The sequence below is a fragment of the Furipterus horrens genome, unplaced genomic scaffold (genome assembly GCF_987537825.1).
Source record: "Furipterus horrens unplaced genomic scaffold, mFurHor1.1.pri manual_scaffold_2, whole genome shotgun sequence".
Lineage (NCBI taxonomy): Eukaryota > Metazoa > Chordata > Mammalia > Chiroptera > Furipteridae > Furipterus > Furipterus horrens.
The window spans coordinates 62,851,569-62,865,829 of NW_028327172.1; positions in this window are offsets into that span (position 1 = coordinate 62,851,569).

A 14,261-nucleotide genomic window follows, 5' to 3' on the forward strand; every position below is an offset into this window, starting at 1 on the left:
CTCAGGGGCGGGCCCAGGAGGAAGTTTTGGGCACCAAACCAAGCTGAGTGGCAGAGGGAAGGAAAGAGAATACAACAGTTTGAGCCAAAACGACATGAACCCCCAGAACTCCAGGACCTCAGCTCTATGCCTTCCAGCAGCCAAAGGGGAGAAATCAGTCTGGGCAGAGTGGGGAGGAGGAGCCAGATCAGTGCTCTCTGGGAGGAGGTCTCTGTCCAGGGGACACTGGATTTGGGCATCAAGGTAAACAAACCTCTCCATGGAGTAGGGACCCCTTCCCCCTACCCCAGGGGCTTCCTTTGAAGTAGTGGGGTAATCACTGCTCCCCCCAGCCCACCCAGAGCCCTGCTCTCAGACTCTGGGGCCAGTAGGGATCACTGGGCACTCTGAGGAGCTCTTAGGCCTGAAAGCCTCAGGGGGCAGAAGTGCCAGACAGCCTAGGAGTCAAAAACTTGCACCAATCTAATGTCGGCTGGGGAGGTCCCTCAATCACATCAGGAAGGCAGGGCCCAGAAAGGGCAAGCAACTGGCTCAAGGGCTCACAGCTAGCCCAACTAGGCCAGAGGCCACGGCTGCAGCCTCACAGGGGAGGGAACCACAGAGGACTCCAGAAAGAGGAACCAAGGTCCTCAAGGGCCACGGGAGGACAGTGAAGATTCTAAGAACGGGAAGGCGAGACGTGAACAGCTGCGGGAGGACAAACCATCAGCACCAGACCCGTCCCGCCCTGGGCCGTGGACACACACCTGAACATAGGATGGGCCCAGGGAGCATCCTCTCCCGCCCAGAAAATGGCCACTTCGTCATAGGAGAGCCAGGCCCAAGATGGTGACTCAGGACGTCACAGGGACAACACAGGGAGGGCAGGCGCCAATGCCACTCGCCTCTGCACCAGACAGCCAAGAAGCCAAGCGCTGTGGATCCTGGGTCTGGGGGCCTCTGCCCTTAGGGCCTGCCTAGCATTACAGCGGAAGCCTGGAGAACTCAGAAAGGTGGTCGACTTTGTCAAACACTCCGGGCACGCTTGCGCCCCGCATTACACGGACATTAGCCCTGACTTGGGCTTGAAGTCACAGGCACCGGGGAGGCAGCAGCGGCTGCACTGAGACCAGGGCATCTCACCCTCTTGCAGCCTAGGGAGCTCCCCGCCGCAAGGCCGGGTAGGGTCCCACCCCCCTGTGGTCGGACACTGCTGGACAGACACGGGAGGAAAAAGGCAGGAAAAGGCCTGTGTCGGAGAGAAGGCAGCCCCTCCCCGCAAGCAGCCTGGTAAGATCCCCTGCTCTGCGCACCGCCCGGCCCTCAGGGCACCGACTCGAACTTGGGGGGCCCGCGCGCCCAGCTGAGCGCCAGCAGGGGGCGCTCGTGGTCCTTGTCGGACTCGGGCTGGCTCTGAGCTCGCTCGGGCTTGGGGTTCGCTGGCGGGTCCGGCTGCTGCACTGACATGGTCCTGCGCAGGTGGTTGCGCTTCCGCAGGAAGTCGGGCTGCGCGTGCAAGCCGAAGCTGCCCTTGCGCAGGATCATCCGCGAGCTGTTCTTCTTGGGGCGCCAGCGGTGGCTGGCCTCCAGGACGGCCAGGTGGGCGGCGTAGCCCTCGCTCAGGAACTGCGGAGGGGACAGGAGTCGGGCCAGCCGGGCGGGGACAGGCCTCTGGTCCGTCCCGCCACACCCCAGCCTCTCCAGCACCCGACCCCGGGGTCTGCAGCCTCTCCGTGGAACCCCCAGGAAAGTGGGAGCTCGCTACCATTCTAGGCTCGCCCTCCTGCTCTGCACAACTGAGCACTTACGTCTGTACCTGTGGGGCATTCCAGAATTCTGATTCTTGACGAGGGTGGAACTCCCATCCTTGTCGCTTTCACTAAAACCCCAAAGCCTAAGTCTCTCCCATCCATCATCCACCTTGCACCCCATGGAACTTAGCCATTTTATGGCCCCCACAACTGCCCTTCCTGCCAATCCTCCCACTGTGTGCTCCAACGCTGCTCACAGTGTGGACCTGGGCCATTGCAGGCAGGCTCTCAGGCGCCACCCCAGACCTGCAGAATCAGAATCTGCCCTTAAACAAGACCCCCCACATGACCCACGAGCTCGTTTCAAATGTGAGATCAGTGCTGCTCTGGGGATCCTCACTGTGGAATCCCCATCCTCTGACCCTCACCTGCTGGCCACTCTCCAAGTTCACTCTCAACATGCCCCAAAGTTCATCAACTTCCCTTCAATCTGCTTCTCAATGCCAATAATGGCACCAGGTCACCACACCAGAAATGGGTGCCACCCTGCACATCTGATCCGTTCGTGAGCAAAGCCAGTCCATTCTGCCTAGAAATGCCTCTTGGACCTCCCACTTCTCTCCTCCAGGCCACTGCCCTGCCGCACCTTCCCATGCCCCTCCCACCTGCAGCCAGAGGGGCCTCTCTGAATCACAGCAACTTAAGAGTTCCAGCGGGATGCAGCGTCAGCCCAGCGCTCCCGCCGCTCCTCAGCCCCGCCCCTGCTCGCCCCCCCCCCCATCACACTCAGACAAGCTGTCACTTGCAGTTCCCAGAGTGTACATGTTCTCTGTCACCTCCTGACCTTTGCTTTGGCTGCTGCCTCTGTCACAAACGCTCCTCCAGCCTCAGGCCCTTTTAGGACAATTTCTTCACACTCCTGGAAACCAGCCTTGCCCGTGCAGCAGAGCTGCTCTTGTCTGGGGCCCCACCATCCTTTGCGCTCCCCCATTTTGGCTCTTGCCACACTGTGCTGTCACTGTCTGCAGATTTTTCCATCTCCCTACTAGACTGGATGACATAACATGCGATTCCACCAGGGACTCTCCCTGGCTCCCAATACAGGACCCATTTCCAGGCAGGTGCCCAGTAGTATTTGTTGAATGAATGAATGAATGAATGAATGAAGCAGATTAAGGAATGAACAAATAAAGGAATAACCACCTACTCTACTCCCCCTTACCCTCTCCCTGGGCCCCACCCCCCAGCCCCACCCACCTGGCACTGGGTTTGGTACTTCTTGGTGGGCCGGCCCACAATGAAGATCTGGGAGGGGGGCAGGCCCAGCACGCTGTAGACGGAGATGTCCTTCGTGGAGCCGTAGGCAGCGCTGATTTTGATGAAGCACTGAAACACAGAGCCAGCCGCTCATGGAGGGAGAGGGAGGCCCAGGCAAACCACCCCCAAAGGATTCCTAGACCATCCCCCTGGAAACTCCTCCTGGGGGACCCTCCATCTGCACACTAAAGCACCCAAGCCATGGGTCCACCCTGCAGTGGCCTCCCCTCTCCGCCCCTACCCTGCACCCCACACTCTGAGCTGAGCAGCACAAACGGTAGGCTGTGCAACATGGGGCAAAGTGTTCCCTTGTGGACCAAGGAGCTGAGAGCCAGGCAGACACATCACGGGACAGGGCTGGAGCCAGTTCTGTCTGGCCCCCAACCCTGTGCCGTCCTCACGGCAGCAGCCTGCTGCTGGCTGGTCAGACATCCTCCCCAGAAGCCTCATCCCAGTTCAGAGAACTGTCGGCTCCTCCTCATTCCAGGGTCACCTCAGACCCTCGCCCACCCCACCGGGACACCGCCTCACCTCCTCTGAGGTGCTCACCACCTCGCTGAGCCTCACTCTGAGCCCCCCATCAATGTCATCTTCTTTTCTCCCCCTCTCCCTCCCCTCAAGTTCGCTGGAGACTCCTCGTCCCAGGTCACAGCTTTTCTTCCTCCTAAGTCCCACCATCACTGGGATATCTTCCTCAAGGTCTGCAGTGACTGTCACCTCCAAGACTGAACCCAGAACGGCCCCTCTGAACCCTGAATGTTCGCTCTCCCACGCTGACCCCACTCCTTCCCTCCTCTGTCTCTTACAGCCACTGCAGCCTTACCCACCCCTGAGTTCTCTGCATGCCTCTCCTGCCTTGCCCCCTCCTCCCCTGCCTGGGCACCTCCCTGTGTTCCCTCCCCTCCACCTTGCATTCTCCAGCCCCTCTCCCTCCTCCCACACCCCCGGCTACACCTCCGCCGGGAATCCTCTACGAGCACCTTCTCCATTTCTATATGCTGGCTGCTGAGAGCTTCTGGAGAAACAGAACCACGCAGCTCTGGCCCCACATGTTCTCTCTGCTCCCCACCCTCCAAAGAAACTCCTCCCGACTTTTACTTCCCTACCCAGCCCTGGATGTCAACGCCAAGACAGGGCTTCCTCAGCCCACTGGCCCCTCCGCATTAGCTGGCCCATCCCCAGCCTGCCTTCAGCCAGAGGAAGGAGCGGCTTCTTTGTCCCATCCTGTCCTGCCTCCTGGTCCACCGCAGCTCGCTCCTGTGACTTCAGTCCAGCGAGTCCCTTCCTACCCACACAGCCCTCTGAGCCGAGATCCCTCTCCTCTGCTCCCCACCCCGCTGCTTCTGCCCCCTCGGCCCTCTCAGGTGACCCTTCTTCACCAAGGTCATCATCGTGAGGACAGTTCTCACCAAACCACAGCTCTGCACAAGGACACTCTCTCCTTCTTGAACCCTGCTCCTCCTCCCTGATACCGGGAAGCTTCCCCCCCCCCCCCTGGCCTCCTCCCCAGCTGGCTCTGTGGTTCCTGGGCTGGCTCTCCTTCCAGCTCTTGGTGGTGCTCAGCCCCTTCTCTCTCTCCCTCCCATGGCTTCATGGACCTGCCTCAGCTGGGACCGACGTAGCTCACGTCCAACAGCCAGACAAGCCTCCATGTGTCCGCCTCCAGCCTGGTTCCCTTTCATTTCATCCATTATATTTTGGGTGCCTATCCTGTGTCATCATGGCCCCTGATGCTGGCGACATATTGGTGACAAAACACAGGAGCTCTGCCTCCCTGGAGACTATGGTCAGGTCAGGTTACCAAAGAAAGCCCCCGGCCAATGGAAGCCAGGGGCGGGGGCAAAGGGCAGGGCGTAAGGTCAGTTCGTATGGTGGGGCGCGCGGATGGCACCTTCAAGTTGGCTGCACTGGTGTCGCGGCCAGCAGAGTACTCCCAGCAGCGGCGGTGGCGGAGGCGGTGGGTGGCAGCGGCAGGAGCGGGAGCGGCGGCGGCGGCGGTGGTCCCAGCGGCGGAAGTAGGAGAGGCCAGCGGAGTGTAACAGAACCCGTGGGCTGCTCCGACTGAAACAGAACCCACGGGCTGTTTAGTTAGGGGTCCGACTGCCCGCCGCCAGAATCATAACTCTGAATACCAGAGTTTGGTGAAAAGGAAAAGAATTGTTTATTTACACAAAGCCCTGCCTCCCCCTCCCAGACCTGCCCAGTCTTAGGAAAGTCAGAAACACCGTTTCCCTACTTCCCAGGCACAGTTCAGCTTTACCAGCAGCTGCCAATCACTCAGTTCTGATTGGGGAGGTCCTTTCTGTGCTGTGGTGCCCTCCAGCTCTCAATGCAGGACCGCCTGGATTCTCAGCCTCCTTGGAAACTGCCTTCTTCCTGCAAATCGCACGGATCTCCTCTCCTTCTCAAAGCAGTCTGGCAAGAGCCTCTTCTTAAAGCAGCCTGGAGATCCCTTCTCCAAGCCAGATGGAGGGAGCCCACAAGAGCCAGAGAGTGAGGGCGTGAGGGCCAGAGAGAGCCTTAGAGTGAGCCTCCTAGAGCCAGAGCCAGCCCAAAATATGTCCGCAGCTGCTTCTCTCTTCCTCCCTGCCTCCTCTCTCTCCCCGCGTCCTCTCACGGTGGGTGTTGCAAACCGTCCTGACCATTCACAGAACCCTAGTAGGCTCGGTCTGCTTCTTCCATACCAGCCCACAGTCCAAGATCCCTCCCATCTTCCCGAGTCTTGGAAGTAAAGCGGATCTTTGCAACAATGTATCCAGCCACTAGCTCCAGGCATGCAAGGGCATCCTGAAAGCTGCTTCCTGCTCCCTATCTCCCAGCTGCAAACTCTGCGGTTTGTTTTTGGACTCTCCTGTTTCTGTAACAGGAGGGCCTGGGCGGCCGGTGCAGGAGCAGTGGCTGCGTAATTGGCAGAAGCCGTTCGCGTGCGCCTGCCCCTCCCCCAGCCCGAGATGGGGAAGCCCCCAAGCCACCTCGAGAGGCGTGTGGGCGCGCCCTTCCCACAGAATCTGGGCAAGCTGGAGCTCGCGCCTTCCTCCTGCCGGCCCTCCACGTGGCCCCCCTCCGGGGAGTTCCAAGTGTATCCAGGCAACAGCCCAACGGATACTTCTTGGCGAGCTCTCTCTGGCTGCTGAGGACGGTTTCTGTGCTCCCGGACAGAGCTCCCAGACGCGCCCAATGGGCAACTGCCTGAGTGCACTCTGCCCCCACCCCCCGCCCTGGGGACCAGGGGGCCAGCTCAGAGCTCCCCCAGGTGGCCAGTTTCCCTTGGTCCGCCAGCGGCACCCAGTTGTCCCTGCTCCTCCACCTCCTGCAGGGCCAGCCCGCCAGCACCTGCTCACATGCGGTGTTGCAGCCTTCGTGAGTGTCTGTGTGAGGATCCCCCAGAGCCTGTGGCGTTTGCTCGGGATCCTCAGGTCCCTTTACCAGTGGGCCTGTGGGGGGCACGGGGAGGAGGTAGGTGAGGAGGGGGGGCAGCCCACTGTGCCAGAGAGTGAGGCTGAGGGCTGTGAGGGAGCCCCGCCTACCTGCAGGCTCCCGGGGGCCCAGGGAGGCCTCCGTGCCTCGGTGCTCAGGCCTGGGCCCCTGCAGGGCGCCCTCCAGGTGCAGGGCCGGGAAGACGGAAGGCGCGGTAAGGCCCAGGCCTCCGTGAGGGGCTCCCTCTGCCTTTGCAGGAAGAGGAACCCCATCACCAGCTCCTATAGCTCCACCCGAGGCTGCCCTCCGGTGGAGAGGGGGAGGCATGCGGCCCCTTGCCACGCCGGGCTGCCCCAGAGGGCCGGGAAGACGCTGAGGCAGCAGCGCCCTGGGGCTCCCTCCTCAGCTGCCGCCCTGCCACGGAGGCTGAGCCAGCCTGAGCAGGGCCAGGGTGCCAACAGAGGGGACATAGCACCCTCCAGGCGCCGCAAAAGGAAGGTCTGCCTGCTCCCGCGCAGGCGAGGGCCCCCTCTAAGCCTGCCACCAGGTCCCGACCCCGGGTACAGGGTGACCCCAGAAGATTTGGACAGAGACCGAGAAGCGCGGTGGCGGATCCTCAGGGCTCTGCTTGGTGAGGCGTGGGCCCTCTCGGGCTGCGGGGCTCCAGAGCCTGTGCCTTCCTGCCCGCAGCCTGTGCCTGCCCTCAGTGCCCCTGTGTCCGCCGGTGCTCCAGTCACCTCTGTGCTGAGCGCCAGCACCTCGGCCTGCACATCTGCAGGCTTGGCTGCCAGGCCAGCCTCTGACAGCGGGGTGACCCCCATGGACACCAGCCCACCTCCCAGGCCAGCCTCTGACAGCGGGGTGACCCCCATGGACACCAGCCCACCTCCCAGGCCAGCCTCTGACAGCGGGGTGACCCCCATGGACACCAGCCCACCTCCCAGGCCAGCCTCTGACAGCGGGGTGACCCCCATGGACACCAGCCCTGCTCCCTATGCACTTCCCTCGGGGGCTCCACCCAGCTCTCGAGGCAGAAAACGGGCAGCCTCAGGCCCAGCCCAGGCCCCAGTCTCCACTGTAGGCCAGCCAGCCCTGGGCAGCATCGCCCGGGCCCCCCCGGGAACGCACGCCGGCCCCAGGCCTGCCTTGGCCGCCTCGACATCGGCTCCAGGCCCGTCTGGCACGGCCACCCAGCGCCCTGGGGGAAGCTCCGGACACAACACGCGGAAGCGAACTCGCCAGGGCACCCTGGTCACGACCCCTGGCGCCAGCGCTGGGAAAAAGCCTACGCTGGGAGGCGCTGCTGCGCCCGCCGTCGTGCCCACCCACGGACCTGCACCCAAGCAGAGCTCCCATGCTTCCAGCCAAGGGCTGGGCACCACCACCAGCACGGTCGCCTCTACCGTGGTGTCCCTCTCAGCCTCCACCCCCAGGGGCCCTGCCTCTGCTGGGCACACGGTAACAACTCAGAAGACCACCAGCCTACCAATCCCTGGGGCAGTCGGTGCGGGCACATCTGCAGGCTTGGCTGCCAGGCCAGCCTCTGACAGCGGGGTGATCCCCATGGACACCACCCCAGCTCCCTAGCTCTCCTCTCTGGGACCCCTCTCTGGCTCTAGTGGGAAAAGCCTTGCTGTCAGGGCCCCACCATCGCGTTGCCAGAAAACCACGGGGCCGTCAACCCAACTCTGAGCTCCAACGCAGGCTCTTTTGTCTGCGAGCTGTCGCAACAAAGACAACCAGGAAACCCAAGAGAGCGTCACAGCACAGGCTTCATTCAGTGGCCAGACGATGAAGGAGAGGGAGTTATAATTCTCAGATCTTCGCTGGGGTCAGAGAGGCTGCATAGAGAACAGGAGGTTGGAAATGAAGGCGCGGTGCAGGCTGTTAAGAAGGAGGAATCCTTGTGGGCTTTCTGGGAAAGGAGGAAGCTGGCAGCGGGAGAAACCAAGGAAGAGGAGCACAAATGGTAAGGATCTGCGTCCCCGTGATGGCCGACTTTCTCCTCTTACATTATGTCATGTTGTATGACTTGAAGGGACAAAAAAGTAGAGCACAGTCTCCCAGGTGCTGATGCCAAAGGTGCCCCTTGGGTTTGGCAGCCGGGCCAGGACCCCTGCTCCCCGGAGTGGCCTTCAGCCTGACGGCCTCCTCCCCTCTTCAGCACTGCAGTTCCTGACTTCTGGTCAGAGGCGGATTAAGGCGGGTGGAGGCCCCGGACGGGGAAGTAGATATTGGTTGGGCCCCTTAAAAACAAGGAGAGAGCCAGGGAAAAGAAAAACCCGCATTTCCCATATTTTATGCAGCGTAGTAATGAAAGCAAACTTGGTGTCATTAGAGGAAAGTGTCAAGTTGGGGTTTTGCGGGGCCCTTCAGAAGTCGGGGCCCAGGGTGCGTGCCCGCTGCGCCCACCCTTCAATCCGCCTCTGCTTCTGGTAGGGCTGCAGGGCCCCAATTACTTGTTTAGAATTGATATTTTAGAAGAACTCAGAATGATTCATTTAAGATTCATTCCTGTTTAAATCAGCAGCGTGTTACTTTTTCTTGTTGACCTGTATTTCGTCGCATGGCTGTACCACAGTTTGTTTATTCACGTGCCATGAAAGGTCTGACAAGTGTCAACATTTGTTTTTTATGCCAACTCTTCTAATAGGTAACCACTGGTATCTCCTTGGGGTATGGATTTGTAGCTTCCTAATGATGAATGAGGATTTTCTTTTCCTATGCTTATTAGCATGCACAGGTTTTCTTTGGGGCAGAATCTTCAGGCGTCTTTCTCACTTAAATGGGCGGTTTTTGTCTTGTTGTTGTTGTTTTAATTGAAAGGTTTTTCACATATTCTGGGCACATATTTATCACAAGTGGGAGCCCTTTAATTTTGTTGTTTTTTGACTTTGCTTTGGCTATTTTGGGCTCCTTGCAATTCCATGTGAATTGGATGACCAGCTTTTCTATTTATGTAAAAAGGGGGATGACATTGTGATTGAAATCGCATCGAATGTGTCCTCATAGTATTGCTATCTCAATCATTTGTCTTCTGACCCATGAACACGGAATACCGTTCTATTTATTTGGACATTTTAAATTGATTTCCTGCATTCTTTATAGTTTTCAATGTACAAGACTTTCATCTCCTTGGTTAAGCTTATTTCCAGTATTTAGTTCTTTGAGATGCCATTGAAATGGAATTGCTCTTTAATTTTCTTCATGGATTGTCACTGTTGGTGTATAGAAACACACAGATTTTTGTATGTTGATCTTATGACCTGCAAATTTGCTCATTTCATTTGCTGTTGCCACAGGTAGATCTGTGGTAGATTCTTTGAAAGATTTTATAGATAGATAGATAGATAGATAGATAGATAGATAGATAGATATCGATATATAGATATCGATATATGGAATCATACCATCAGTGATGTAATTTTACTTCTTCCTTTCCGATTTGGATGCCTTTTGTTTCTCTTCCCTGTCTACTTGCTCTGGCTAGAAGTTCAGTGTAGTAATGAATAGCAGTGGTGAAAACAGGAACCTTTGTTTTGTTCCTGATCCTGGTGGGAAAGCTTTCAGCCCTTCAATATTGATTTTGTTGTTTTCTGTGGGGTTTTCATAGGTCACCTTTATTATGTTGAGGAAGTTCCTGTCTGTTCATGGTTCCCTCAGTGTTTTGTTTTGTTTGTGTTTTTTAATCTACTTATGGTTTTCTCACTTTTATTTTTTCAATCATGAAAGAGCATTAGATTTTGTTAAATGCCTTTTCTGTGTCTATTGAGGTGGTCAGTAATTAATTTCATTCCATTAGTGTCTATTGTATGGATTGATTTTCTTATACTGACCTTCTTGCATTCCTAGGATAAGTCCTACTTGCTCACGGTATATAAACCTTTGTACATGCTTCAGATTCAGTTTGTTAGTATCTTGTTGAGAAGTTTTTCATCTATGCTCATTAAAATGTATCCTGGCCGTTATAATTTGGGGGGGGGGCATGTCTTTATCTGGCCTTGGTAGGAAAAAGAACTGGTGATCTCATCCAATGAGTTAGGAAGAGTTCCCTTCTTTTCTGTTTTGGAAGAATTTGAAAGATGTCAAGGTTACTTCTTCTTCAGTGTTTAATAGTGTTCTTCAAGTCTTTTATTCTTTCTTTCTGTTTTTTTCTATCCTCCCTTGATGATTGTTTTATTGCTTTTTAGAGAAAGACAGGAAGGGAGAGAGAGGGAGAAGCATCCATTGGTTGACATTTTGTACGTGCATTGACCAAGAAATGGACCCACAACCTAGGTGTGTGCCTTGACCAGGAATCAAACTCATGACCTTTCAGTCATGGGATGATGCTCCAGCCAACTGAGCCACCGCAGCCAGAGTTCAAGTTTTTTTGTTTTGTTTTGTTTTGTTTCTTAGTGTAGGTGTTTACTGGCGCACATTATTTCTCACAAGTGCTTTTTCTTCATCCCATTAGTTTAGGTATGCTGTGTCTTAATTTTTTGTGGTCTCTAAGCTCTTCCAGTGTATTTCAAAGAGTTGTTTAAAGTCTTTGACTAGTCTGTTTCCTGAACTTTCTCAGGAATTGTTTCAGTCAGTATATTTGTTCCTGAATGGGCCATACTTTTTAAATTTGCTAATGCCTTGTGATTTTCTTCTTGAAAATGGCGTGTCTTACTCTTATGCTGTAACTTTGGAAGTCAGATCTTCCCCTTGTCCAGGGTTTGACTTATTTTTTTGTGATGGTCGAAGGTTATAGTAGTCCATTTTCCAGGGGTTTACTGAACTCTTTTTACAGAGGATGTATTTGTTGCTATGCGTGGTCACTGAAGACTGCTCCTCAGCGTATGTTCGGGTAGTGTTTGGACAGAGATCTCCTTGAATACCAGGAGCCAGAAAATGAGAGAGTAAACTTTTTTTCAGTCTTTGAAGATTGGCTGTTAGGGCTGTCCCTCAGCACTCAGCCGGGTTTGCACTGAGCCCAGGGACCAGCCCAAAGTGAAAGCTTATTTCTTCAAAGGTAATTTTTGAGCAAGCCTCTTCCCCGACGCATGCACGTGGCTTTCTGAATTCCCCAAATATATGGGTGATTTTGAGTGCTCTAATTTCCCAATAAAAGCTCTCTCCCCAATTTCCACCCATAGGCATTTTGCCACCTGTGGTATTATGCCTCCACCAGGATCTTTTGGTCCCGGCAGCTACGGGTTGTTGGCCAGCTTAATGGCTTCCAGCAATGCCCGTAGCTTTTCCAGCCTTCAGGGAGCTCTCAGACAGCTTTAGAACAGACCTGCCTACACGATCATTAGCAAAGAGGTCTTGCTCTGCTTTCTCCAGACCTAAGGACCAGGGTCCCACCCTGGGAACTGGGGGATGCAGTTTTCATGCCCACAGCCAAGCTGGGCAGGCAGCTTTAGAACAGACCTACACGATCATTAGCAAAGAGGTCTTGCTCTGCTTTCTCCAGACCTAAGGACCAGGATCCCGCCCTGGGAACTGGGGGATGCAGTTTCCATGCCCACAGCCAAGCTGGGGAAGGAGTGGCACAAGGGCAAGGAAAACCGCCACGAAGCTTTCCTACCGTTTTCCAGTAGCCTTTTAAAAAATTCATTGTTTGCTTGATTGCTGTGAACCTTCGACCATTTATAAAGTTCTAACAAAATAGAGTTGTTTAAAAACAATTACTGTTTAGTAGAAATGATTTCCATTTTATACTCTTCTTGGAGATTGTTCCTGACAGGCTGCAGAACTGCTGCGTTCTTTATTAAAAGTCTTTAAAGTTCTTTAAAAGTCTTTAAAGACTTTTAAAGTATTAAAAGTCCTAAGCTCATTGTAGACTCTATGGGTGTTATCTCTTTGTTGTGTTTTGCTTTTCTGATTTGTTGGTATGGTAGATGAAAAGGGATAGGTGTTGGAATTCAATATGAAAGAGTCATAATTAATATAACTCTGTTAAGCAATATAATTGATAGGATGAAGTCTTTTATGCAGGCCTGCCTTTGGTCTGTTTATTTTAGTGTAAGTAGGGAATAAAGTGAACTAAATGCCTCAGGTAGTCTACTTTGTCTTGGGTTGCCTAGGAAAGCTTTTGAAATGCACACACTTGGTTTGTAAAGACTTTCATTTATTTTTACAGAGAGACGACGGGAAGGAGAAAGGGAGAGGAACAACTACGTTGCCTCTGGAATGCAGTCCCCCGGGTTGCGAGCCAGGCCTTTCCTCGCACCACGGTACCCGGATGCACCGCGCGCGCCCCCGGGGACCTCCGCCCCGCCATGGACGCGGCCTCCTGGGCCCGCCACCAGTGCCCCCGACGCCGGGCGCCTGCAGCCGGGCGCCCGCAGCAATGGTACCGGAGCCTCACGCACTCCCGGGGCCGGGCAGGCGGGTGGGCGGGCGCGGGGATGGAGAAAGCCAGCGGGGCAGCGCGAGGCCGGGATGGGCGGCCCTGTCGGCCAATGGCAGCCCAGAGCTTCAGCTAGCAAAGCCCTCGGCCAATGGGAGCCAGGGGTGGGGGCAAAGGGCAGGTCACTTGTGTAAGCAAGGAAGGTGGGCCGCGGGGATGGGACCTTCAGGTTTGGTGGGCTGGTGTCGCCGGCGGAAGAGGCAGAGTACTTGCAGCTGCGGCGGCGGCGGCGGTGGCGAGGCGGTGTGTGACAGCGGCCGGAGCGAGAGCGGCAGCGACGGCGGTGGTTCCAGTGGCGGCGGAGGTAGGAGAGGCCGTCGGAGGGTCGGCGGGAGCGGGAGAGGCGGCGGTGGGACCCGGTGCGGCGGCGGTGGGACCCGGCGGGGGCGGCGGTGAGATCCGGGGGCGGCGGTGGGACCCGGGGGGCGGCGGTGCGACCCGGAGGCGGCGGCCGTGGGACCCGGAGGCGGTGGCGGTGGGACCCGGAGGGCGGCTGTGGTCCCGGTGGGCGACGGTGGGACCCGGCGGCGACGGCGATGAGACCCGGCGGGACCCGGCGGCGGCGGCGATGAGACCCGGCGGGACCCGGAGGCGGCGGCGATGAGACCCGGTGGGACCCGGCGGCGGCGGCGATGAGACCCGGCGTGACCCGGCGGCGGCGGCTTTGAGACACGGCTGGGCCCGCGGGGGCGGCGGTGGGACCCGGCGGGACCCGTAGGCGTCGGCGGTCGGACCCGGGGGGCGGTGGTTGGACCCGTGGGCGGCGGCGGCGGCGATGAGACCCGGTGCGGCGTCGGTGGGACCCGGGGGCGGCTTTTGGACCCGGCGGCGGTGGCGGTGGGACCTGGGGGCGGCGGTGGGACCCGGCGGCGGCGTCCATGAGACCCGGCGGGGCCCGGCGGTGGCGGCGGTGGGACCCGGGCGGCGGCGTTTGGACCCGGCGGCGGCGGCGATGAGACCCGTCGCGACCCGGAGGCGGCTGCGGCGATGAGACCCGGCGGGACCCGGAGGCGGCGGCGATGAGACCCGGGGGGCGGCGGTTGGACCCGTGGGCGACGTTTGGACCCGGTGGCAGTGGCAGTGGGACCTGGGAGGCGGCGGCGGGACCCGGCGGCGGCGACGATGAGACCCGGCGTGACACGGCGGCGGTGAGACCCGTCGGGACCCGGAGGCGGCGTCGGCGGCAATGAGACCCGGCGGGACACGGCGGCAGCGGCGGCGGTGAGACACGGCGGGACCCGGCGGCGGCGGCGGCGATGAGACGCGGCGGGACCCGGAGACGGCGGCGGCGGCGATGAGACCCGGCGGGGCCCGGCGTGGGCGGCGGTGGGACCCGCGGGCGGCGGTTGGACCCGGCGGCGGTGGCGGTGGGACCTGGGGGGCGGCGGTGGGACCCGGCGGCGGCGGCGGCGGCG